General features: G+C 32.0%; 1 protein-coding gene across 5 annotated transcripts in view; it reads right to left on the bottom strand.

The window, feature by feature from the left end:
* The window catches only part of LOC129806093 (cGMP-dependent protein kinase, isozyme 2 forms cD4/T1/T3A/T3B), a 214,912-nt gene that overhangs the window by 113,415 nt on the left and 77,179 nt on the right, over nt 1-24,318 (bottom strand). Inside the window, exon 1 of one of the 5 annotated variants that reach the window (XM_055854441.1) lies at nt 3,424-3,946. The exons of 2 other annotated variants lie outside the window; for them this stretch is intronic. The gene's annotated coding sequence lies outside the window, so the exon portion shown is untranslated. Of the gene's footprint in view, nt 1-3,423; nt 3,947-24,318 lie in introns of those variants that run through there. 2 more of the 5 variants (XM_055854442.1, XM_055854439.1) reach the window with 2 other exon arrangements.

Consider the following 24,318-nt stretch of genomic DNA (forward strand, 5'->3'; position numbering starts at 1 on the left):
ACCTCTACACATTGGGGACAATTTTCGTATAAAATTGCATTTTTGACAGAATGTTGACATCTCCACCCGCAGTTTCAGGTAATTTCCACTGTTAACAGTGCAAACGATTTCCTTGGATAAATTAATTTTCAACGAAAATTGCTTCAATTGTATAGAAGGCTTAATTTAAGATAAAATCCGCAAATTGACTTGAGCATAAATTTTAAAAGTTAAAAAATATAACACTTGACACCTGCCACTTTTTAAGTTTCATGTTTCTCGAATTTTAACAATTTTTAGGAATATTTTTAAAAATATTGAACATAAAATTCAACAAATTGAGGAAGTTTTATATTTTCCTGCATTTATTTTCCTGATAAAATGCAGCAATAAGTTTATAATTTAATTTTAAATTAAGAAAAATGAAATGAACATTATTTCTTTAGTGTTTCATGTTTTTGGGTTTTTATGAATTTTCCTTGGAAAAAGCTAAATTATAGGGTTAAAAGCCCATCAATTTTTAGAAATATCTTGCATTCTAAATCTTGGTTTCTAAGATAAAAGCCGCAAATTGAATTATGAATGAATTATTAAAAATCATGACACATGACATATGTCACATTTTATGTTTCATGTTTTTTGTTTTTTGTAAATTTTTTAGAAATATTTTTTTTTCTTGGAAAAGAGGAAGGAATTAAAATTTAAACTATTTAACTATGTGTTAATTTTGAAAAGTTTATGAACCGGTCAATTTGACCCGGTCTTGGTAGGTTTAGTTTAGTGTTAAACTTGCTTTTGAGTTTTAATTTTAGAAAATAAAACAAAATATGTCAATTGACTTTAGGTTTCATCTTTAGAAAACCGAAAGGATGGAGCATGAATCGTTCTCACTTCTTATTTTTCACGTGTCCCAAGTTTTATTCACATAACTTTTTATTCTCTTCTCGTAATCATTTTACTCCGATTTTTTCAAATATCTATTATGGATAATTTTAGTTAAAATAATTAAATCGCTTGTCTGAACAAAAACTCTGACACATCTTGCTACATCATCTCTATTAAATTTATTTTTTTTTGTTATTTTAAAGTCTATTTAGATGAGGGTATTTTGATTCGAAATTTCTAAGCTATATACCTATACCTATACCGATACCTTACTTGTATTTGCCTACTTTTTGTATAGCACAAAATCTTGACTGAAAAGCCTTAGGCCGGCTTCAAACCTAAGGTTTAGCTCAGTTCCCGATGGTCTCGAAATTCAAAAAAGCAACCAATTTTATTAGTTTTTTTAAATTTAATACAGAACTTGCCCATTGTAACCAATCTTAAGTGATAATTTTCCAAAAAATCTTAATTAAGAAGAAATTAGAGAAGATAAGCTTTGGTCTGAAGCCCGTATTAGGTTCGAAATATTTTCGAAAACCGATGGTTTGTGAATTAACTGTCTTGAAATACAATTGGTAAATGTAAGTACATAAATAAAATATTTGGAAAATTTGTGATATTTCAGTAAATAAGTCCTCAAAGATTTTATATTTATTATTATTGCACTTATTTACAGTAAACAGATTAGACTTTTTTTCCTTTTTCATTGCTTTTCGAAGAAGCAATGAAAATGTCAATGTGACGCTTTCATTGCTTTTGAATTTGGAACTCAGTGAACGCAGCGCCTCTAGTGTAGAATAATTTCGAAGATGGGAAATATTAACAGGTCTTTAAAAGCTTACTTCACATGATTCACAAGTATTAATTTAAAATTTTTCAAAAGTTTTCACAATAGTTTTATTAGTAAATACTACTCTCTGTTTTGCTTTTTTCACATATAATCTGGGTAAAAACGGTAGTCGATGAAATTTCGAACATTTTTCGAACACTGTTATATAGAACTGTCAAGAAAAGTTCAATTGACCGGTCAATTGATTCTTGCTCATTGTTCAACACTTATTTGACGTAAGGTAATTATTTGAACATTTCTATATTAAAACTATTTAAAGTAATTGGAATAAAAAAAATGCTAAAGATAAAATAGTGGTCTTTGCGGAGCTGATTCTATTATTTTAGCTGCCACTGTATGTGGGATTAAATTGCACTTTGAATCAAATGTCCATACTTTCTCACAAGACTTCGTAGTGATGAATTTCCTTTTCAACTTATTCACTCAGAATGTATCTAATTATTCAGGAAACTGCACAAAAATGTTATTTTCAATCATCATCACGAATTTTTTTTAACATAATCCCACAATCGATATTTTGAATTCAACCGTTGTCGTTCGAATTTGAGAGATGCAGATTTGAGAGACTCTACTAAAAATTCAACAGAACGATTACTAAATGTAAGATATCTGTCTTAAAGTTTTACTGGATATTTCTGGAATTCGTAAAGCTTCCACGTGCAATTCAAAAAATAAATTGAGTTTTTATTTTAAAATTAGAGACAATGCAGTTGTTTAAACCGCCGGCCGTATTGGATTGAGATTGTATTGTCTAAAGCAGCGGTGTGCAAGAACCGTTAAAAACCGAATAATCGTCAAAATAAGTTCGTTCTGGTAGCGTTTTGACCATTGACGTACATGTTTCATTTGACGTTTATTCGGTTTCAACGGTTCTTGCACGCCTCTGGTCTAAAGATTCATTTTTTTGGACAATTCAATTTCAATCCGTATAAATACAGTAAAAAGACGGTATAAATAGTCTCAATGGTAACAACGAATCTTACGATAAGAAAAGCTTTCGTACACTGATCTTTTTAAACTTATCAATTGAAATTTTTGTCACTAATAGCTGAGCTTGTGAAAAAATCATAGGTTTGATCATAGGTAAAACATAGAAAGTATTTCAGATGTTCTATTTCAGCCTAGACACATTTGAGGGATTTTATCTCAGGAACAAACCATTGGGGAATATTTTCTAAAACTCTTTGGTATATAGCACAGAGGGATTAATTGAGAAATACTCCCGTTTAAACAAGACTTAAAAATAGAATAATGGATAAGACCCCTTTGAGAGGTGAAATTTTTATCTTGACAGCTGTCACTGGCATATCGAAAAACCCTGTGTATGTACAGAAAAATTCAACTTTAAAATTTCTTTTTAAAAACGCATTGAAGAATCATAAAATTAACATTGTTCAGTTCATGTTGCATATTAGTAGGTTTTTGTACATAGCTATTATTTTGCATTTAATGCTATTCTCGTATTAGTGATGTCCGAACTTTGCGGAATCACAATGAATGCTTTTCATGGGAAATCGAAATTCAAATCCTTTTCATTCGTTTATTTGGTTAATAAAAGAATTGAAACAAGTTGAAAACTAAATTTTATAACTCATAAAGTAAAGCCCTTAAAAAATTTCATCGTCTGTTACGTGAAGAAAAGCTATTTGCAAAAATTTCTCCACCGAGGAAAAAGCACAAGAAACCTTCACTTCTTTTATAAATATCACCTTGGCAGGTTTTTTTTTAATAAATAAAAACTTAAAAGTAAAACATTATTTTCGAGCACTTTGGTCACTATTTTCATTAAAATATTTATCAGTGGCAATTAATCACTGAAATTGCATCGCCCACAAAGTCTGCATCAAATTAACTAACTTGCAATTAAATAAAATAAACACGAACAATGAGAAAAAGAAAAATCTCTGACATTTTCTCACAAGATCCAACACACACTGAATAAGTTGAAGAGAAAAAAATAAAACAGTTTTTCAATCACTTCTATTGCTATATTTATTCTAGAAAGTCTCTTGAGAGAGAGACTTTTTCACTGAATTTTTCATGGGCCTTTCACCCCCCACGGAAAATTGGTACTTGTCACACAATCTTTACAGGTGATCAACAATCAAATTAGTGTCTTTTCCCGCATCGAAAAGTGATCAATTTTTGCACACGGTTTGGCGATCGCGAGAAGCGAAAAATGCGGTATTATAATTAAATGTTTGCGTTGCAGACTCTGGCGTAGAACTGTGCTGAGCTTTTCAGACAAGTGGAATTATGTCAAATAACACTGCTGCACGATCTTGGCCTCGAATGTATGAGTAAGCATCGTGTATCAATACACACTAATACAATCCCAATGTTCAATTTATTGCAAAAATTCTCTTTCAGCATAAAACGATCACCAAGGGAATACAATACCGACTGCTCTCACCTATTCTCTCACGATCACCTGTTCAGCACGTTCTGCACTTAAAGCCCCTTTCAAACAGAAGCAAATCCACAGAAAATTTACTTAACCAAATTCACCTATCTCATTCCTCTCTCAAGAGAGAACCTATTCCCCACCTAGAATTTGGCAAAAAAAAATTTAGAGATCAATGTACTTTTATTTTTTTTGCTTAAGCACAAACATTGACATGTGAGCTTCAATGGACTCTTTTTTTTATTTTAGTAAACTTACATTTCGCGAAACAAGTCTCTGGGTAAAGCATTTTTTGTGTACCTCTTCAATCTCCCCACTTGACACAACAATTGTATTCAAAATAACTTTTCCATCTCCGAAACTTCTGCAAACATGTTTGAGGTTTTTTGCTAACCACCAGGGGAAGACAACTGGGCGGGAAAAGGTGTCGCAAAACAAGAATTTGCAAAAACAAAAGAAAATCTTTAAATGGGATTTTGTAATAATAATTTACATAAGAAGAAAGTAAAGTACATTGAGCATTGAAGTCTGTCTGAGATGTTTCATAATTGTGATTCGAATAAACGGAGATATTTCGAAATACACCCTCAGTGAGTCTTGGAAAATTTCCCTCAGGGGTTCGGGCCTGAGGTAAAATTCCGAGAAATCTGTTATAATTCTCCTATGTGTGTCTCGGATAAAATAAAAAAATGTCTTGTTCTATCCTAAAAAATTGCTCAAAATGAGTTGACTGTTGGCTTCTTGTAATATCCAATGAGCGATGTGAAGGAATTTAATAAATCTTGTGAAAAAAATTCAGTACAAAAAATAAATAAATATTTCACCTAAATTGTTAGAATAAATGATTTTTTAAAGGGTGAACCCCTCCCTTAGACTTGTAATGTCGTAGAACTTTGTGCTAATGGTACCTCTAATTAATTTCTGCCGAATATTAGGCAAATTTGAGCTGATTTCAGAATTTTCCTGCTCAAATTCAAAGAGAGAGCAGAACACAAACGGTAGGAGATATCGATTTCCAGTCTTCGACGACCCCCGTCACATAATTCAATATTATCTAGGACAGTCCTTTTTCCTTTTCCCTTCTGCCCCCTTCAAAACCATGTTTTTTGTTTTATTTAGAAAACAACTTCTAGATTTTTTTCGAATATATTTTAAAGGTATTAAAGATGACTAGTACGTTCATAGACAATTATGACAGGAAGACAATTCGATATAAAATTTTCAAAGATCAAACGATAAGAGATATCAATTTTCGGTCTTCAGGGACCCCTCCATAAGGGAACATTATCTAGAACAGTCTTTTTTTCTTTTCCAATTTTTTTTTTAATTCCAATAAAGAGTTATAGAATTACTGAATTTAATATTTATTTTAAAGTCACTCACTTTGTTATTTAAATTATTTAAGAATTACTTAAAACAAACTTTTAAATGCTTATTTTTTCTTGATATATCATTTTTAACAATAGAGAAAAACGGTCTGTTTATTATGAAATCTCTATTTCTAAAAAAAGAGTAGTATTTGGATAAAATTAACAAAGTAAAAACGATAAACCGTTCTCTTATTCAAGAAAAAAAACAAGAAAAGGCTAAATAATCTACAGAAGTTTATTTTCTTTAAAAAATTTGTATCACTGTTTTTTTTTAATTATTTCTCAAAAAAGAAAAATAGATATATTAGTCACATAAAACTCATTATAAATTGCACAAAACTCTTCACGACTAGTTGATATGTTTTCTGTTTTTCGAAAATATTTTTTTTTCTAAAAAACATAAATTTTAGAAGAATTTTGGCTTTTCACAACGTTTTCCAAACAGAAAGGTTTCTTTTCGAAAATTGTGATATTCAATTTAAGAATATCATATGAAAACTACCAAGGATTTCCAATTATAATTCAATTTCAGTCTTGGAGGAAATTCGAAATTTGATTCCGAAATCGTTAAGAATTCGGGATTTTAGCTTTCGAGATTTTCACTTTCGGGATCTTAGTTTTAGGAATTTTGACAGGAGGCCGCATGCTTACGTTTAAAATTATTATTAAAACTTTTTAAATGAAATCCAAAATAAAATGATTTAAAAATATATTCCTTAACCTTTTTAAGTTGTATATTAAAAAATAAAAGAATCAATTAAAGGACGAAATTTCAAAGACGATCTATTGATTAATAAACTAGATTGACAAATAATCAATTCTCTATGTAAGATTTCAATTTGAAAAGAGTGAATATACAACGTTTTTTTTTAAGTAAGTTTATCGACATTTTCTTTAAAGTTGTTATGCGAAAAAGTTTTATTGAAAATAATATTGTAATAAACTAAATCGGTAGAGTGGTTTTAATCGGTATTTGCCGTTGCTACTGTGTCCGTGAATCAGCAATTCTCATAGCTGCTAATTTGGGTGACATGACGAGAATACGACAATTACTGACCCAAGCGACGAGAGAGGCCTTACGGAGTAAAATTAATACTTGCGAAATACAGTAGAGTATATAAGTTTAGGCATAAACGATTTGGGTAAGCAATTTAGTGTTTTAATCAATAAAAAAAACATTTTACGCATTAAATAACTTAGAACTATTTAGGAATTTATTCAAATTAAACATGATAATGCTAAAACAATTAGTTCCTTAATTTTTACTTTTTATAAATATTTTCATGATTTAAAATTTATTATACTTAGCTTTCCGAAATCTAGCCGTATTGACTTAAAAATGACAGACTGCAACTTACATAATGTAAGTATTTTGTTGAATTGCTCAACTATTTGACAGCTGTCATCCGAATATCGAAAAGTCGAATATCGAAAAACTGAGTGTAACGCTTTTTCTATTTGACTTTTATAGCTCCGGCACACTTTCTAGATGAGGAAAATCTCACGAAGTCGAAATTCAAATACCTCGTTTTCTCACACTCTTTGCATACGTTATTCTTTGGCACTCTTCTTCTTCTTTTAAACATCAAAACAAATTGAATTTAGCTCGATCGAATTTGAAGCACGTAAGAATGAGATAGACATATGTAAAACGTGTAAGAAAGAAAAGGATGTGAATTGTCATTTTATAAAATTTTCCTGATTTAAAAGGTGTGCCGGAGCCATTAAAGATCAAAATAACCAAAATATTGATCAAAACATGACAGTTATTAATTTGCAATCTTGTCAGCTGTAGAAATTTTGGAAAAAAATATTAATTTAAAATAAACAAACTAATCATTTTATAGCATTACTTGGATAAAATAAAATATTTTAAACCCATGGCATTTTCTGATTGGCCAGAGCTTCGAAAGCTCTCAAGCTGTAGCCAATCAGAACACGCGATAGGACTCAAATATTTTAGACGATTTAATATTTAAAAAAATAAGAGAATAGTGGTTAAAACTAGTTGCTAACCTCCTCTAAAATTGATATTGTCGATGAAATTTCGAAAATCATATTTCAGTAGTTCAATACACCATACTTTTTAACAAATTATAATTACTCCCTCAGATTGATTGACACACAAGAGTTTGTGGCATTTATAAAGCACATCAAAAGACTTGCACGAAAAGCATAAAGAGTGAAAAAGAGAAAAAGATCAAAAAAAGATTTTTTAAACATCAACTGTAATTAATGTCAAAGAGATAATCTCTGTATCAAGTATCAATGTGAGAGAGGTGTGAAGCATTTATGATTTCGCACATTTAGTTGCATTATCGCTCTCCATAGTTGGTGACACATGGGAAAAGTCGATGAAAAATTGCAAAAATAAGATTATTGAGTGAAATTAGTCTCATTATTTGACATGTAGATGACATTAATCCATTCAATCATTAGAGGTCTCAACACATTGCATCGACATCCAGTGTGCATTTGGACTTATTAGCCCAATAAAAAGCTATAATATTTATTGGTGATTGAGTGAAATGTTAACATGAATCGATGAACTTGCTTGATCAAATTGCCACTGGAAAATGAGAAGCTGGAGATGATAGATGAGGTGAAATATTTTTGGCAAAAATTGACCATCTCTAAATCGAAAAAAGTGTCCGTATTGAGTCGGATTTTGCTGGGTAAATCATCAATCATTGAGCCGAAAAATTTATTCCGAAAACCGCAATGAAGCGAATGACGGGGCGATTTTTTGAAAAGCTCTCGTTAAAAATTCCTCGCCTTCAAATTCAATGAAATGGAAGATGACGAATGATGGCAAAAAAAAGACGATCAAGGTATATAATTGCATACTTTTTTTTTCTTCCTTTCGAGATCTCACCAGAGAAATGCCTCAGACATATTTCCTCAAAAAATTTAACGGACTGCAATTAGCAGATTCTCTGAAGGCATCTTTGTGCGTTGCTCAAGTGCAGTATAGAGATATTTTGCAAATGAGAGAAAAAAAGAACACATGAATTGCATAATTTAACATGAATATCTGGATTCATAGGAGTTGTAATGAGATCAGATCGCTGAATAAATTGACTCTTTCTCTTTTATATCCATTTCTGTACTATGGTATCACATATTTAATTATTTATTTTTTATTTCTTACTCTTTTAGTTCTCGACATCACTGTCAATCACCCGGCAAGGGATGTAAATCAAGATGGTTTGGTGTCTTGGAGCGTGAGTAGTGAGTGAAGGTGGAAATTACATTTATGTCAGCGACAGGGGGCATTAGTCATGTTAAATTACGTGACTTATTTCTTGGTTAAATGTAATTAATTCAACAGTTTTTGTCAAACTTGATAAATTTTGGTGATATTGAGTTCAAATGAAACGTTTTGAGACATATTAAGTTTCTGGTACATCTAAACTCAGTCTAAATATCTGTTCCCGTCAAATCATTGCTCTACCTGTCGATTTTACTCGGAGGTTTTTTGAATTGTAACGGTATATTCTAGTACATTCAGAGAAAATCTGCAGATTCTCGGCAGAATTTCTGCCGAAAATCTGCAGATTCTCGGCAGAATTTCTGCATAGGAAATCTGCATAGTCTCCATTGTCTCAACAAAAATATTGTTGATTTATGAAGAAACTGTAGAAGTTATAAAGAAAATGGTATGCTCTGCTTAACAAGCAATACCGAGTACACATTTTAGATAAGTAAAAAAATGCGAGCAAAAATACTAATTTCTTATAAATCGCCCATGGAATGGTACAAAAACAGGAAATTTAGGTCGACACTCTGCTTAAAGTTTTCACTTCACTATTCTCTACTTATAACACGGCGCCACAGAATTCTTTATTTTATATAAACACTGTGATATCACTAAGAATAACTCTATTGAATTTTGCAAACTTCAGTGAAAAAAATTCCATCTTTTCTGACACAGCTGTCTGGAAAGTCTGGAATGTAGAAAAAAAATCTACAGAAAATCGGCAAAATATCTACAGAAATTCGTCAGAGTGTGCACCAGGATTCGTCAGAAAATCTGCAAAAATATCTAACGAATTTTGTCCCAAGCCCAAATAAAATTCGTAGGAATATCTACAGATTTCTCGGCAGATTTTCGGCAGAGGTGTAGATATTTTCTGCAAAAATCTTAAAGATATCTAACGAAATTATTTGACGGGTTGTGATGGTGGCAGCACTGAATCACAGTAAACATAACCTCAAAAATAAAAATCCGCATCCTAAAATCTTCTGAGTCCTCCACAAATGACACCTTGGACTAAATATTTAAGTACAATGGAAAATTATAATATGAGGCAACATTTTATTTATTTGGAAACGTACACAGGTGGTTCCGGAATTATGCACTTTAAGAGTATACAAATGGGATTACACAAATACAATTATACACACAGTGCCCGATTTGTTATTCGGATGATTGCGAAACAAAATGGCAGATGTCCGCTTCGTATCCATGTAATACAATATTTCTTTTTTTATTTTCTTTGTAGAATTAGAATAAAAGCTTTAAAGAAGATCAAAAATATTACACTTCATTTATTAAACAAAAACATCACAGCCTAATTCATTTTCATTGCTGAACACACATGCACACACAACCTCAAGATTATTTTAAATGTAACCGTCGAGAACTCGTCTGGATTACGCCGATCCGGATTAGTAAAATTCCGGATTGTAATTTGTAAAATTATTTTTAAAATACTCCTAAATGTGTGAAATTTTCATTTTGATGTAGTGAAAGCGTTCCTTGAAGCTAACACTGAGAAAGAAAAGAGGGTGCGATTAACTTTTTTTCCTCGTAACTTTAACACTTTTTAGGTGTAACAATATATCAACATTTTTAATGTTAATTTTACACATTTTTAAGGGTAAAAATAACATGAAAAAGGGTAACTTTAACCCCCAATACACCTAAAAAGGGTAATATTTACACCGATTTTGGATCAATACTGCAGAGTAAAATGAACATTTCCGGAATGTTATTTTAACTTTTTCGGATTTCTCACAGTGAAGTGTCAAACATTTTTCGAAAAATTGCGCCGAAATGATTTGCAGTACGTGCACACAGAACTGGAATATAATTCTCCAACTAAAAGGTAAATGGAGCATTATTTGCATAAAATATCTTTGGCGTTCGAAAATTCAAACTCAATTTAGAATTTTCAAACTAAAACACTCGCATAAAATAGGGAAAATTTTTGAAATATCAATCAAAAAAGCAATTAAAAGAATTATTCTGCAATTACAAAAGGATTTGTTATATCACAACAAAGTGAAGACCGATTGATTTTGATACTCGACCACTTCGAAATTCCAACAGGAAGTACTTAATCCACCTTGAGAAATTGTTCAATTTTGGATTTTCAAATATTTTCTCGAATTTTTCAAATTATATTTGTGAATTGTAAGATTGGTAGCATCTAAACGGGGAATTTTAATTCGAAATCTCCATTTCGAAAATCGATTTTAATTCGAAATCTCCATTTCGAAGTAAAAGTCGCGTAATAAGTTTTAGTCCGGTGCCTTTTTGTCTATCTTTCGACGCGGAAAATCTCCCTCTTCAAAAGTTTCGTTTGCTTATATAGGGGATCCCGGGATTATGCACATCGGAATTATACATAAATGGAATTATGCAAACATATTTATGCAATTTTACCTAACATTATGAGATAATTTGTGAAATCATTTTCCAAAAACTCCTAAAAATATGCAAATATTTATAGCATTTCTGTGAATTGTTCTAGAGAAATCTACTGTACACGGTAAAAAATTTCGGCACATATTTGTTCCAAAAATTAGCAATAATAATATTGGCACAATCTTGTTTATTTTACGAGACTCAAAAAGATACCCAATATTAGTCAGGAATTTGTTCTAAAATGTAGCTCGTCCACGGACACCGAAAATTTTTGGAATAAATTTGTACCTTCTAGGAGAAACAAAAAGATAGCCAATATTAGTAACGAATTTGTTCCAATAAATAGCTCGTCTAGTATATAATAGTATCCCTCCTCCTCTCACACTCAGTCACCCGTCACCAACTTAATTTGATTCTTATCTGATGTTCCTTATGAACTTTTGCCACCGAAATCCATCTCGACTAAAGTATAGGCCTTAACTGTAAGACGAAATCACTCACACGGATTTGTTCCCGACAATGGGAATAAAAAGATTCCCCATATGAGTAACAATTTCGTTCAAAAACTTACGTCGTTCACGGACACCGAAAATTTTTCAAACAAATATGTTACAGATGTAGGAATAATATTGTTATAAAAAATATGTACCAATTTGTTCATGACAGTTGGAACAAAACATCCGAGTGCAACAAATTATGTTCCAAATTTAATGAACAAATTTGTATAAAACGAAATCAACTCAAATTTGTAAACATTCCACTACTGTATCAAAACGGTTCCAAACGAAAACTCTAACAAAATTGTAACTGTATTTTGTAACGAAACTGTAAAGAAAACTTTTTGGAACAAACAAATATCTTCTCTAGGTACAAATTGATTCCAAAAAATTTATTCCAAGGAAAACTTGTTCCAATATTTTGGTCAGTGTTCAAAAGTTTTTACCGTGTAGGTATGCAAATTTTCTGTATGCATAAACCAATTTCATGCTGTTTTATTCGGTCCAGAAAATATTCATTATCCCGAGACATCCTGTACTCCAATATATTAACATTCAATTAATTAACCTCAAAACATGGAAAGCTGATTTCTGAAGATGGTGAATTGATTTTATTAAATTAAAAAGTAATCACGTCCTCTTAAATTCCAGATAAAATTGCGTGTTACCTAATGAGATCGGTCATGGTAAGTCGGCGGCAGCCGCAACCAGGCATTCATTGAGAAGAAATATATTGAATTGAATTGAAATTGAAATTTCAGCTGAATTTTGCTAACCTCAAAATGACACTCGCGAGGCAGTGCCATTTCCATTTGGTTAGCATTTTTTTGTTTGAGAACTGCTGTCCGGTCAGCATATTTTTGCTAATGGACTCAGCAAAAATTTGCTGAAAATGCTACTGTTTTTAACTAGGGGAAAGTACTCTCCCTTCGAACGTTCATGCCTTCGAATAATGTGAATTTTCTTTTATTTTTGCTAAGAGACTTACATGTTTCTATGAAATATTAATTGGCTTATCATCAATTGTTGATAATTCTGTGATAATTTAGTGTAAATCTCTTACGAAAAACAAAAGAAATTCACATTATTCGAAGGCATGAACGTTCGAAAGGAGAGCACTTTCCCCTAACTGTGCTCGTTAGATTCTTTTATTTTCGAAAATATTAGTTTTTGAAGTTTTCGAAATGACAAGTACTGATCCGATCTCCCCTAATAAATGACGTTTATGATCGAAAATCACATAACCACATTTTGTTTTATTCAGAACTGATTAAAACTAAACCATTTTAACTCCCAGAAAACAAAGATAAGAAATCTCAATTGGAAAATCCAATTTGGTGATTAATCAAGGTAATTAAATGTATTCTACGTGAAATAAAGGTAAATTAACGAACTTTATCAACACTGAGAGAGGCATTGAATTTCGCTGGTAAAACCATAAAAATCGTATATTGCAAAAATTGCATCGATACTGAGAGAAAGCTGACCGTTTTCATCTCTTGTTGTGATATCAATTTCTTTGCACACATTTTATATATTCGTGCATTTTTTTTACTACCTTATGGTCTCACCTCAAGCCACCAATGAATCGTGATTGAATATGATACAGACATTGGTAACATTCATCACTTCCATCGAAGTGCATTCTGTGTGATGTTGCTTGTCATTAAATGTGGCAAAGCAAGTCGAAACATTTTTCTTCGTATCTTAATTGAATTTATTAGCCTGGTAATTATGGGTTTCAATTCACTAGGCATATTAATTAATGATCAAAATTGACATATAACAAACTCTCTCCCTAAACTTTAAAGAAGTACTTCTCTACTTTGTTTTTATCCGTTTGATTATAAGAAGAGCTTTGGGATTAGTTGCATGCAACTCATATGCAACTTTATTCCGAAATTTTGAAATCCAACGGATTCTTTGCCCGTTCCTGGAGTATTTGGAACATTTTTTGGGTCAAAGATTACAGACTGGTAATAAATTTAAAAAATTTAACCAAAAATCCCAATGAAAATCGTGTCAAAAGTGAAAATTGCAGACAATAAATGGGAGTCGCGGGGTAGCAAAATGTGTCCATTGAGAAATTTTGACGCTTCAACACAATTTTTTTTATCCACGAAATTATCCTCATAAATTGACTCTTGTCGCTGGTGACACTCAATATAATTCACTCCAAAATTTTATAATTAAACATTATGGCAACATGAATCAATTTTAATTATAGAGATTTCATTTTTAATTGTACACGATTCTTGGGAGACACGCAAAAGAGCACTCTGCATGTTAATAAGTTAATTTTCCGTTGAATATTAAAGGCACTTGACCCACAGACAAGCAAAAATCAAATATTTTCACTTCCAATTAGCAAAGTGATTTATTTCTTGAGTCACGTGCAAGGTCTCTGACCTTTTCACCCATATTAACATTTATCTCTCATCAATTCGTGACTCACGAGACCGTGAATTTGACCAAATTTCTCTCTTAAACTCTCACTTTTCTTCCAAGCACGTTCGTGTCACGCATTTTTTCGCACTTTTATTACTTCTTTTTGCGATTATGGCAAAATGCCAAAAGGTGACCAACCGCTAATGTTTCCTGTGAATTTCTCGCAATTTGCACAGTCTTATGTGGTGGCAGTTATTGCTCATTTGAAATTTTGGGGACATCCCAAATAAGTTATTTTTGATGTGGTTTTAAAGGATTTTTAACCCTACAATTATTTTTTAGACGAACAGAAAAAAAAACAGAAGTTTACAGTACTTCAGAAGTTCATTACGGAATCGCTAGTGGCGCTAGATTCAACAGTTGATTTTTTTTCTCTTATTTTCTCTTATTTTTCCGTAAATATTAGTTAGCTTATTATAAACTATTGATAATTATGTGATGATTTATGTAAGTCTTTTAGGAAAAATAAAAGAAAATTCACATTATTCGAAGGCATGAACGTTCGAAGGGAGAGTACTTTCCCCTACTAATGATCGAATTTAAACAACACAAGTGACATAAGTATACCTTGCAATACGCAAAGTAATCACAAAGGATTTAGATTTACAATTTTTTTGATTAAAATTGCATTAATTAGTTTTTTTGTTTTGGAATTTGCTAACTGAAATGCAGTTCGAATATTTCCCGCTAGCGACACTTGAAGTACAGTCAAAGTGGTGAACCATCCCAGCTGACCAAAGTTGTTAACTTTGGTCTTAGTACCAGAATTTCAACAGTGCTAGTAACAATTTTGGGACAGTGGAAAGTAGCACTGAGTTGGTCTACAATTTATTGTTACCAGCGCTACGAATTTTTTAAGGTACAGCACATGAGTAGGGGTCCCGGTCAAAGTCCCGAAAGCCAAAATTCGAAAGTCAAAATCCCGAAAGTCAAAATCCCGAAAGTCAAAATCCCGAATGTGCCAAAATCCCGAATGTGCCAAAATCCCGAAAGCTAAAATCCCGAATTCTTAAAAGTGCCATAGCTACTACCACGATTGCACTCGCGCTTGCTGGAGGCAAAGGGAAATCTTCTGTGGCTTGGGAAATTATTCTAAACATTTTCCTCTATATAATTTCATCCCTTTCAGGATTCTGAATATTCGAGATTTTGGTTTTCGGGATTTCGAAATTAAAACGCGTCTTTTTTTAGAATGACAGCTGGAAATCTTCTACCGTGGAAAATATGTAAAATTTAGTGTTTAGTCAATCAGTGGAAAAAAAAATTCTTCTCGAGGTAAGTTTGAATTAGTGTGTATGAATGTGTTTGATTTTCTTTAAGAAAATATCCCTCAATTTCCTGAATTTTCCGCTTTTCCCACATCTTGCTGGTCTGAGATCGACCAGAATTCCTTAAATATGGCATTAAATAACCCTCATTGTTATACTTCCTAACCGAGCTTTCACTTCAGTGCAAAGATTTCAGCCCAAAAATAGAATATCTCTGAGAAACTCTTAGAAAAGATACTCGTATATCATCCATAGCCCTCACTGATATACTTTCTAACCGACTTTCCACCTCTGGCCGAAAATTTTTGTCTAAAATGTGAAAATTTTTAAGAAATTATGGAAGTTTCCGCACTTCGGAAACTTTCGGACTGACCATAATCACTTGGATGTCTAATCCATAACATTAATATACTTCATTCACGATTTTCCACCTCCGTCTAGGAATTTCTTTCAAAAAATATAGATAATTTAGATTTTCATACATTTTTGAACGTCATTGTGACCAGAGATCTGTACAAATTCGTTAATTGTGTTCACATCATTTATTGGCATACTTTCTTCAGGATTTTCAACTTCCGTTCAGGCATTTCTGCTTAGAAGACCAAAAAAGCTAATCATTTTTTGCTCTATCTTACGTGATACTGGGGATGAATCAAGATTGCCGGAAGCAAATTTGGGAAGTATAATACAGAATAAATTCTGACAGATCAAGCAACAGACAATCTGTCTCATTTAGTATTTTTAAAATATTGTGATTTTCTCCAATGTTTTATTCTTCAAGGTTTTATTATTAAAAAAAAATTAAAAAAAAAATTATTTTAAAAAATTATTGTTAACACAGAAGTAACAGAGGTATTAACCAAAAGTTTGGCTATTAAAGCGTGTGCGTGCATATGAATCAATTTCTGTAACGCTTGACATGAAGTCAGTCGTAGTAGGCTTTAGATTTTGTCTTTCTTTTTGTCAGCGTTGTTTCAAGAAAATTTAATTAGCTTCTCTTTAGGAAAATTTTTGTTAAAAAATATTGATTTTTGACTGAGTCATTGTAAAGGGATGAAGAGCATTCGCAGATTAATAGTTGACAATCATCTGAAAAATCCAAATGAGAATCATGGTAAAAACGTGAAATTGACTGGGAAATTACGCTATACCGTCCGGAAGATTATAGTTCGGTTCAAGGAACTCAAAACTGTTGCTTGTAAGCTAAGAAGTGGCTGAAAGCCTGGTATTGAGGACGAAAATGGGAATACCTTGGAGCTTGGTCCAGAAAATCGAGAAGAATGGTTTGATAAACTACAAAGCCCAGGCTGCTCGCCATTCGACAAACAACGTCAAAGTGTACTAAAACCACGTCAAGGAAACTCAACGATAATTTTTTAAATTGTGAAGTCTCTAATGGTGGGTATTAAAAAGAGGCATTGTATAAATGAGCATTAATAAGTTAAAATGGAGCAGTAACAAAAAAATTCGAAAAAGTGATATTACAGTCCAAATTTTGGAAAAGGGAAAATAAAGGGCTTTTCATTCCATCTGTAACAATTTTAAATGTTAAATAAATAAATTAGACCCATTTTTGTAAAGGTTTAAGTTTATTATTGACCATAATTAGATATTTTACCGTTCATTTTTAATTTATTACTGCTTGTTTATTTTTTTGCTTTAAAAACAATGTGCAAGAATTCGGCGAGAAGGCATTCAATTAAAAAATCCAAAAACCTAGAAAAATTCTAATAAAATTAACTTTTAAAAAACATTTTTGTTTTTTTTTAATAAGCTGTGGTTAATATGTTTGTGAAATATTTTTCAGTGTGTAAAATTTTAGCATGCATACGGTTTTAATTCCACTAGTTACCACTATGAATGCTTAACTGGAACAATTACTTTGGAAGCTTTAGTACAAAAAGCTAAGCAACCAACCAGAGTTGTTAACAAAGTTGTGAACTAGTTGTTTACCAACTATTAACACCTGGTCAGCCGGGATATAAGTTATCCCTTAATATCAATGGTTTTCTTTATTTTTAATATTCTATTTAAATTAGCGACATTTAAGTTCTCTAAGTAGGGTAAAGTGATACAAGTTGGACAGGGATTTTTTCTTGATAAATTTAAACTTAAACTATTTTTTTTAAGCACAAGGAACCAAAATATAAAACTAAAGCATTAAATATATACAAATAAAATTGAAGTACTAAATTTATCAAGAAAAAAAGCCATGTCCAACTTGTACCTTTGTCCAACTTTTACCACTTTACACTATGTAAAGAATGTAAATAATTTGCGATTGTACCTTTGAAATAATTGTCTAAGAACTAATACTAAATTTATAATCAACAAAGGGTTAAGTCTTTCTCATAAACCGTTGGCTTCTCATTAAATCAAAAGAAGTGAATAAAAACTTTTATTCAAATGCTCCAAACCACTTCAAATCCCACAAACCATTTGAGCAAACTCCCAAAAGAATGTGCGTTTGCTCCAAAGAGGACGTCAATCAATTTAATTGGATTTCTTCTCTCTTTTTTTTCTGCGAGAGCACTTGCATGTCTAAAAGCTTCCAAAGACCGCAAAAAATCCGCACAAATTCACCAATAAATCACTCATTCGGCTTGCTCAATAAAATTCGCCACAGAGACGTTTTTTTCCGCACTGTCTTCAGTATTTTAAAAATTCCATCCACACAAGTAGTAAGGGTGAAGCAGAGTACTGTTTTGTGGGCGTGGCTTTCCATGGAGCACGAGACTGTTTTGTGACGCCACATCGATAACTCTGGTGGGTGGGCTACCTGCAGGTCGGTTTCCCCGCCCCCGCTCCCCCTTCCTGGTCCTCTTTTGTGTTTAGGTTAATTATTTTAACTGAATATAGAGCACGATACTGATTTATGGGCTTGGCTTGCCCGTGGATAAACTGTTGCAGGAAGCATTTTGATTGGTTATGAAGCACGATACTGTTTTGGGGGCGTGGCTTGTCTGTGGATATGGAGTACAATACTGCTGTAGGAAGCATTTTGATTGGTTATGAAGCACGATACTGTTGTTGAGGGACGCATTTTCATTGGCTATGGAGCACGATACTGTTGAAGGAAGCGTTTTCATTGGCTATGGAGTACGATACTGCTGTTTGAAATGTGATCCGTTTCAGACGCCATATTGATCTTAGCTGTAAGCTTTAGGCGACCATCTTGAAATTTTTGGAACTTTAAACTTTTTGAGATTGCGGTTTTTGATAGTCATTTTGAATATTTGAATTAACGGAAATTACTTTGGTGGACTCTTCCTCATGTAATTTTTTTTCTCCCTATATAATTTATATGAGAAAAGATCTGCCATCCATGGGAATTGATCACCAGACCTCTCGGTTGCGAGTCCAGCACCTTATCCATTGTGCCATTGTGGCATGATAGAAGGTTTGTCAGAAGTCTTTCCTATGCAGTAAGCGGGATACTCTATAGTCTCTGGCCTATATGCACTGTCCAAGTGTGGAAAAATGCAAATGCAATATGAGACCTTTTCGCGCGCTCGAGACCATATGGGAGAGACTATTTGTATAAGCCTTTGCGCGACAATTTGATTCCTTCAGATGAATGAAGCAACATGGAAAAAATGTCTTGCAGTGCGCAAGATAATTGTCAAATTGAGTCGAATTTCGCAATATTCACTAATTTTACTGGCGATAAGAACTATCAATAATTTTCATTGGTTATTGAACAGCATGATGTTGATGCCGTCATGCAATTTAAACCATTTTCATTGGATATTGATCAATAGATATTGAAACGTCATTGAGTTGAGATTTGCATGTAAACAGCTTTTTTTAGAAGCATGCAACTTTTGAGCTTGCGTATTGTTTGCAATATTTGTCTTTTTTATTTAAATTGTAACATAAATTACCGAAAAATATCATGCTTTTCCACTTACATGATTGTACCTCACATTATTCACATCTCTTGATGATATGATCAAACGATCTTTATGCAATTTGTCTAAAAAAATATTTTTTCGTTCAGTGATTTCAGATAAGAAGTGATAAATTTCGTGAAATATATTGAATTTCTGCTTATTGCAGATGGTGACTGTCATGAAATTTCAAGAATCTGGGTTTCAGATCCCCAATTTTCAAATAAACAAACTGATGATCAAAGATGTTGCAATGCATTTCTATACAATTGTGGGATTATTCGAAATATGATCTCTTGTAGCATGCATAAAATAAAAGAATTAAAAGATGAATGAAAAAAATGTCAATGAGCGCAAAATTTCATGTCTTGTGTATGAATCATTTAACTCTCTTGATCGCAAGTGGGAAAATATGGAAAAGTGTTAGATTTCTCATAACTTTGTATTACAATGTTCTTTTTCTCTGACATTAGAGAATTTTTACAACATTACAGAACAAAATTATTCAAAGTGAATTATTGATTTGTGTTTTCTCTTATTATAATTTAACAAAATGAAAAATATCTTTAAATATATGTACAATATTTACCTAAGAATTTGGTTATGTGGAGAAATGGCAGCAGAGTGAAATAAAATAGGAACCGACTTTTCATACAAAATTGATTTTTATGAATGAAATGTCGTATAGACTTCTATAATTCGGTACCTGGGATGCTGAATTAACTTATACATTTTTTATTGATGACTCATTATCAAATTTATGTATATTTCTGTGGCACATATCACAAAATAGAAGATGAAATCCTCTTTCTTTAGTAGAAGATCAATTATTTTAAGATGACTCTCAGTAGAATAGGCATAAAAAAATAAAATTCAAGCGATACTCACTAAAATAAAGTCAAACATTTGCGTTCTTACACTGATAAAAGAAATTTAGCTTTGCACTCACTAGCACTTCATCACTGAATACTATTAATTTTAGTTCTTGACCCTAAAGCTTCATCCTCCCCCTGAATAAATGTTAACAAAATTTAATTTATTACATTGAAAAACAATTTAAAAAAAGTAACTTTACTTGTTATTTAGAAAAATGTACTACTTACCCCTCACATCCTACTTCTACACTTTTTTCTAAGATGTGAACATGACATGTCCGAACATGTTTCTACGGATATGAAACAAATATTTTGCACACGTCTGCATAATTTTCTCGGAAAATTTCGTTAGTACGATCAAAAGATCCTAAATTATTTTAGAGGAATTTTAGCAATTAGAAGAAAAAACTTTTATTTGTATGTCAGATTTAATGGTGAGTGGAGGTTAAATTCTCAGTGAAAAGTAATAAGTCGCAAAAAAAGTTGTCTGAAAATATGAAAACCCAAGAAAGATCACATCAAGTTCCAAGTATAATAAAGGAAAAGCAGCGGTTCAACAAATATAATCCTGATCCTTCTGAAGAACTTCGCAAGGAAGAGGAAAAATATGCAAAAAATCGATATCAAAATACAACTCCTGAACTACTGAATGCATACACCTACTTTCTAAATCGAACATCTACATTGTTTATCACGATCGGGTTTTCTCCAGAGAATTTTTCACCAGTTGCTAAAATATGTGCCGTAAGCTACTGGGATGGAATTGATGCTGTAGAATTCACCCAAAATACATGGACAACGTTCTGTGCCAGCAAGCAAACTTTAAGAAAATTATTGGGAGAGGATGCTGGAAAGGATGATGCTAATATGGAACTTGAGCTGCTGAATATTCAACTTAAAAACTGCATGATCATTAGTAGTTACTATGCCGTGGAAAATTCCGAACTACTTATTCTCAGTCAAAATGATGGAAATGATCGTCTATCCCTAAATATTTCAGAATTTGACAAATTAATGTTACTTTCTGAATTTATAAATGTAACTTTGATTTACAATACTTCTGTACAGTGGTATGTACAAGAATATTTTGAGAGATACAGCAATGCTTGTAAATCTTTAGGTGTGCAAAGATTGGAAAATTCTAATTTTTCAAACAGCAATACTTTTGATCCACCAGTCAATTATTTTCGCCTGTTTCATGAAATTCCTTTTGTAGCAAGTAAATCAAATATTTCTTAAAATGTAACATGTGTATAAAAATCAAATGATGTCAAATATAAAGATGAGAAAACGTAAATGTAAATTGTTTTAATCTTGTATATTTGCAATCTGAATCCTCTTAAGATAAGAAGAATGAAGAAAAAAATGAAACTTCAATTGCACAGGGTTATGCATTATGCCAATATTTATCTATACCAACATCCCCTTTTCATCTCAACATATTTGCTATGTGAGCAAGATTAAAGTCAATGAAATAAAATTATTTGTGAGAATTTTGTCTTGTTGTGAAAAGAAATTGTTTTACAATCAATTATTTCAACATCACACAATGTTTCATCTGTACATCAAGAAAAACACAACATGTTTCATTGATGCATGATGAAAAAATCAATATGAAAATGCAGTGAAAAATTTTACCAACATAAAAAAAATCTGCAGAGAGATATCATATTTTTTATCATCTTGCATTTTTTCTGCATCAGAATATTTTCTTCACGTGAACAAAAATCTTCAAAGTGGCGTCTGGCATTTTTTCTCAACGTAATCTGATTTTTTCTTTGCAGCATTAGCAGGATTGTTTTAATTACATTTTATAGCACAATCAAAAATGATTGTATCGAACTTCTTTGACAAAATCTACTCGATTGCATGCAACTACTTTTAAACAATTCACATGATTCCTCATGTTGATGGCAACATAAAAACAAAAAAAAATAATGATACTTTGATCAGATGCGTAAGAAAACTCATTTCATTGTTTTACAATCAATTTTATTTATAACTTAGTCGATTGTAGTTTTTCATTACACAAAAAAAATCTTGACTTCATTTTTTGTTTTCTTCACGAGAAATATATTCTTGTAGTCTCAACGTATGGCTCTCGGCATATAGGGCAATGTCTTGTTTTTGAAGCACATCCTTGACAAGCAGCAACGTGTCCACAAGGTAGGAAAGCGGTATCGTATTCATTGTTGTAGCATATTTTGCAGATTTTGTGTGATTGCTGTACAATATCGTATTCTGCTTCTACATTATCACAATCCAAAATTTGATCGCCAAAGAATATCTCGAACAAATTATCAATTGTATTTTCATCATTAGTGTTAAAGAATTGTACCATCAATTGTTTTTTCTCCAAAATAGTCATGCTTTTTCCATTTTTTCATTTTTCTTGAAATTTTTTCCACTACACCGCGACGTAAAATCTCATTTTTGTTTTCATAAAGTAGGCCGATCATTTGCGCTATTGTCTTTTTATGTAAAATAAATTGCACCAAATCAGACTCTGATTTTTCTTTTGCCAAAGCTTCTGCTAATTGTCTCAAGCTGTGCGTACTCATTGCGATATAGATTTTTTCTGAGTGATTTTTTAAGATACACCATGTTAAATAATTGTGAAAAATGTTTGTAATGAACAATTTTCAACGAAAGAAAGAAAGGGGAGAGGGATTTTTGGGTTAAAAACGCTCTAAATTTATACTTTTTTAACTTTTTATTGCAAATGATATAGAAAATTATACATCACTACTAGAATTTTCAGATGAATATACATGATCTGAAGCAGGTTTCCTAGAATAATATAACGTTTGTTCCTCAAAATCAGATAAAAAATCTTCCGCAGGTACTTGATCTCCTTCTGAATCAGTCACATATTCTACAAGGTAAAGATTTTTCTCCTGTTTTTCAAAGTATTTTTCTGTGAGCTTATCTTTTATTTTACACATGAGTTGATCTTCAACTTCTTTGTTAGATTCCTCTACCTCACTCCTTTGAATTTTGTGTAACTTCTCGGAAGCTATGTCCCGTTCCATTTTATTTAAAATTTCTTCTATCCAAGATGGCAGGTCATCGGAATGTGATCTTTTTCGTGTAAATCTTTCCAAAATTTTCTCAGCTTCTTCTTTCGTAGGATTATGATTTATCAAAAACTGCAAAACAGTTTCGTCAAATATAATTTTTATGAATTTCTTTATTCAAAAATATGGAACTCACCATGTTATTGTGTATCCGAAATATGTATTCTCCGTGAATTAGGTTGGCCTATCTTTCGTAAAACAAACTTATTGGTTTGACTGTCGATTATAGAATAACAACAATTTTACACACTTGGTTGAAATATCCAGTTCAAGTTATGCATCACTTAAAAAATTATCCAATATTGCGAAATTGAAATATTATTTTTCACACGTGCAATGAAAAATGTCTCATAAAAGTTTCAAAATTGTACGATATTTTACTGGAAAAACACCATACGTGATAAAAAGATGAAATTTGAGATTTTCCTTCTTTGTATGCACTAGGACATGTTTCGAACAAGACTTGATGGCCTTAGTAAAATACACTTACACGATCGCAACTTTTCTTGGAAAAAATCCATTCCCAGTTGAAATATGATCCTCTGCACAAGTGCAATTAGGAATTTTTTAATAAAAATACTAAATTCCGGAATGATTTCCTGGAAAAGCATCATTTGCAACAAAAAAATTAAATTGGAGATTTTTCCTTTTGCATGGACATGTTTCAAACCTCTCCTGTAGAATCGACGTAAATCGTTTTTTAGCGCACATATTCTTGATTTATGAGTGTCAAAAACGTGTAGATCCAAAATTTGGGCCCGACCTGAGGAGGTCGCATTTCATCTCGGACAAAATGCACATACACCAATTGTACTGGGCACCCCCCCCTCCCATACCTCTATACCCCCCCCCCCCCCCAACCCCTTCTCAGAATCCGATGACGTCATATTTAACTTTTGCATTAAAATTTACACATTACACTCATTTTCTAACGTTATTTTCCCACTTGACTTGGATTTTTTACAAATTTTTATTGCGTTTGGTTCTTTTGCCACTAGCAAGTGCAAAAGCAACTGCGGGAGTAGTTATGATACCTTTATCAACTAATTCGGTATTTTCGGGATTTTAGGCGGCTAATACAACTCAATAAACCTTTATCGATTTAGCAATGATATAACAGCT

The sequence above is a fragment of the Phlebotomus papatasi genome, chromosome 3 (genome assembly GCF_024763615.1).
Source record: "Phlebotomus papatasi isolate M1 chromosome 3, Ppap_2.1, whole genome shotgun sequence".
Classification (NCBI taxonomy): Eukaryota; Metazoa; Arthropoda; class Insecta; order Diptera; family Psychodidae; genus Phlebotomus; species Phlebotomus papatasi.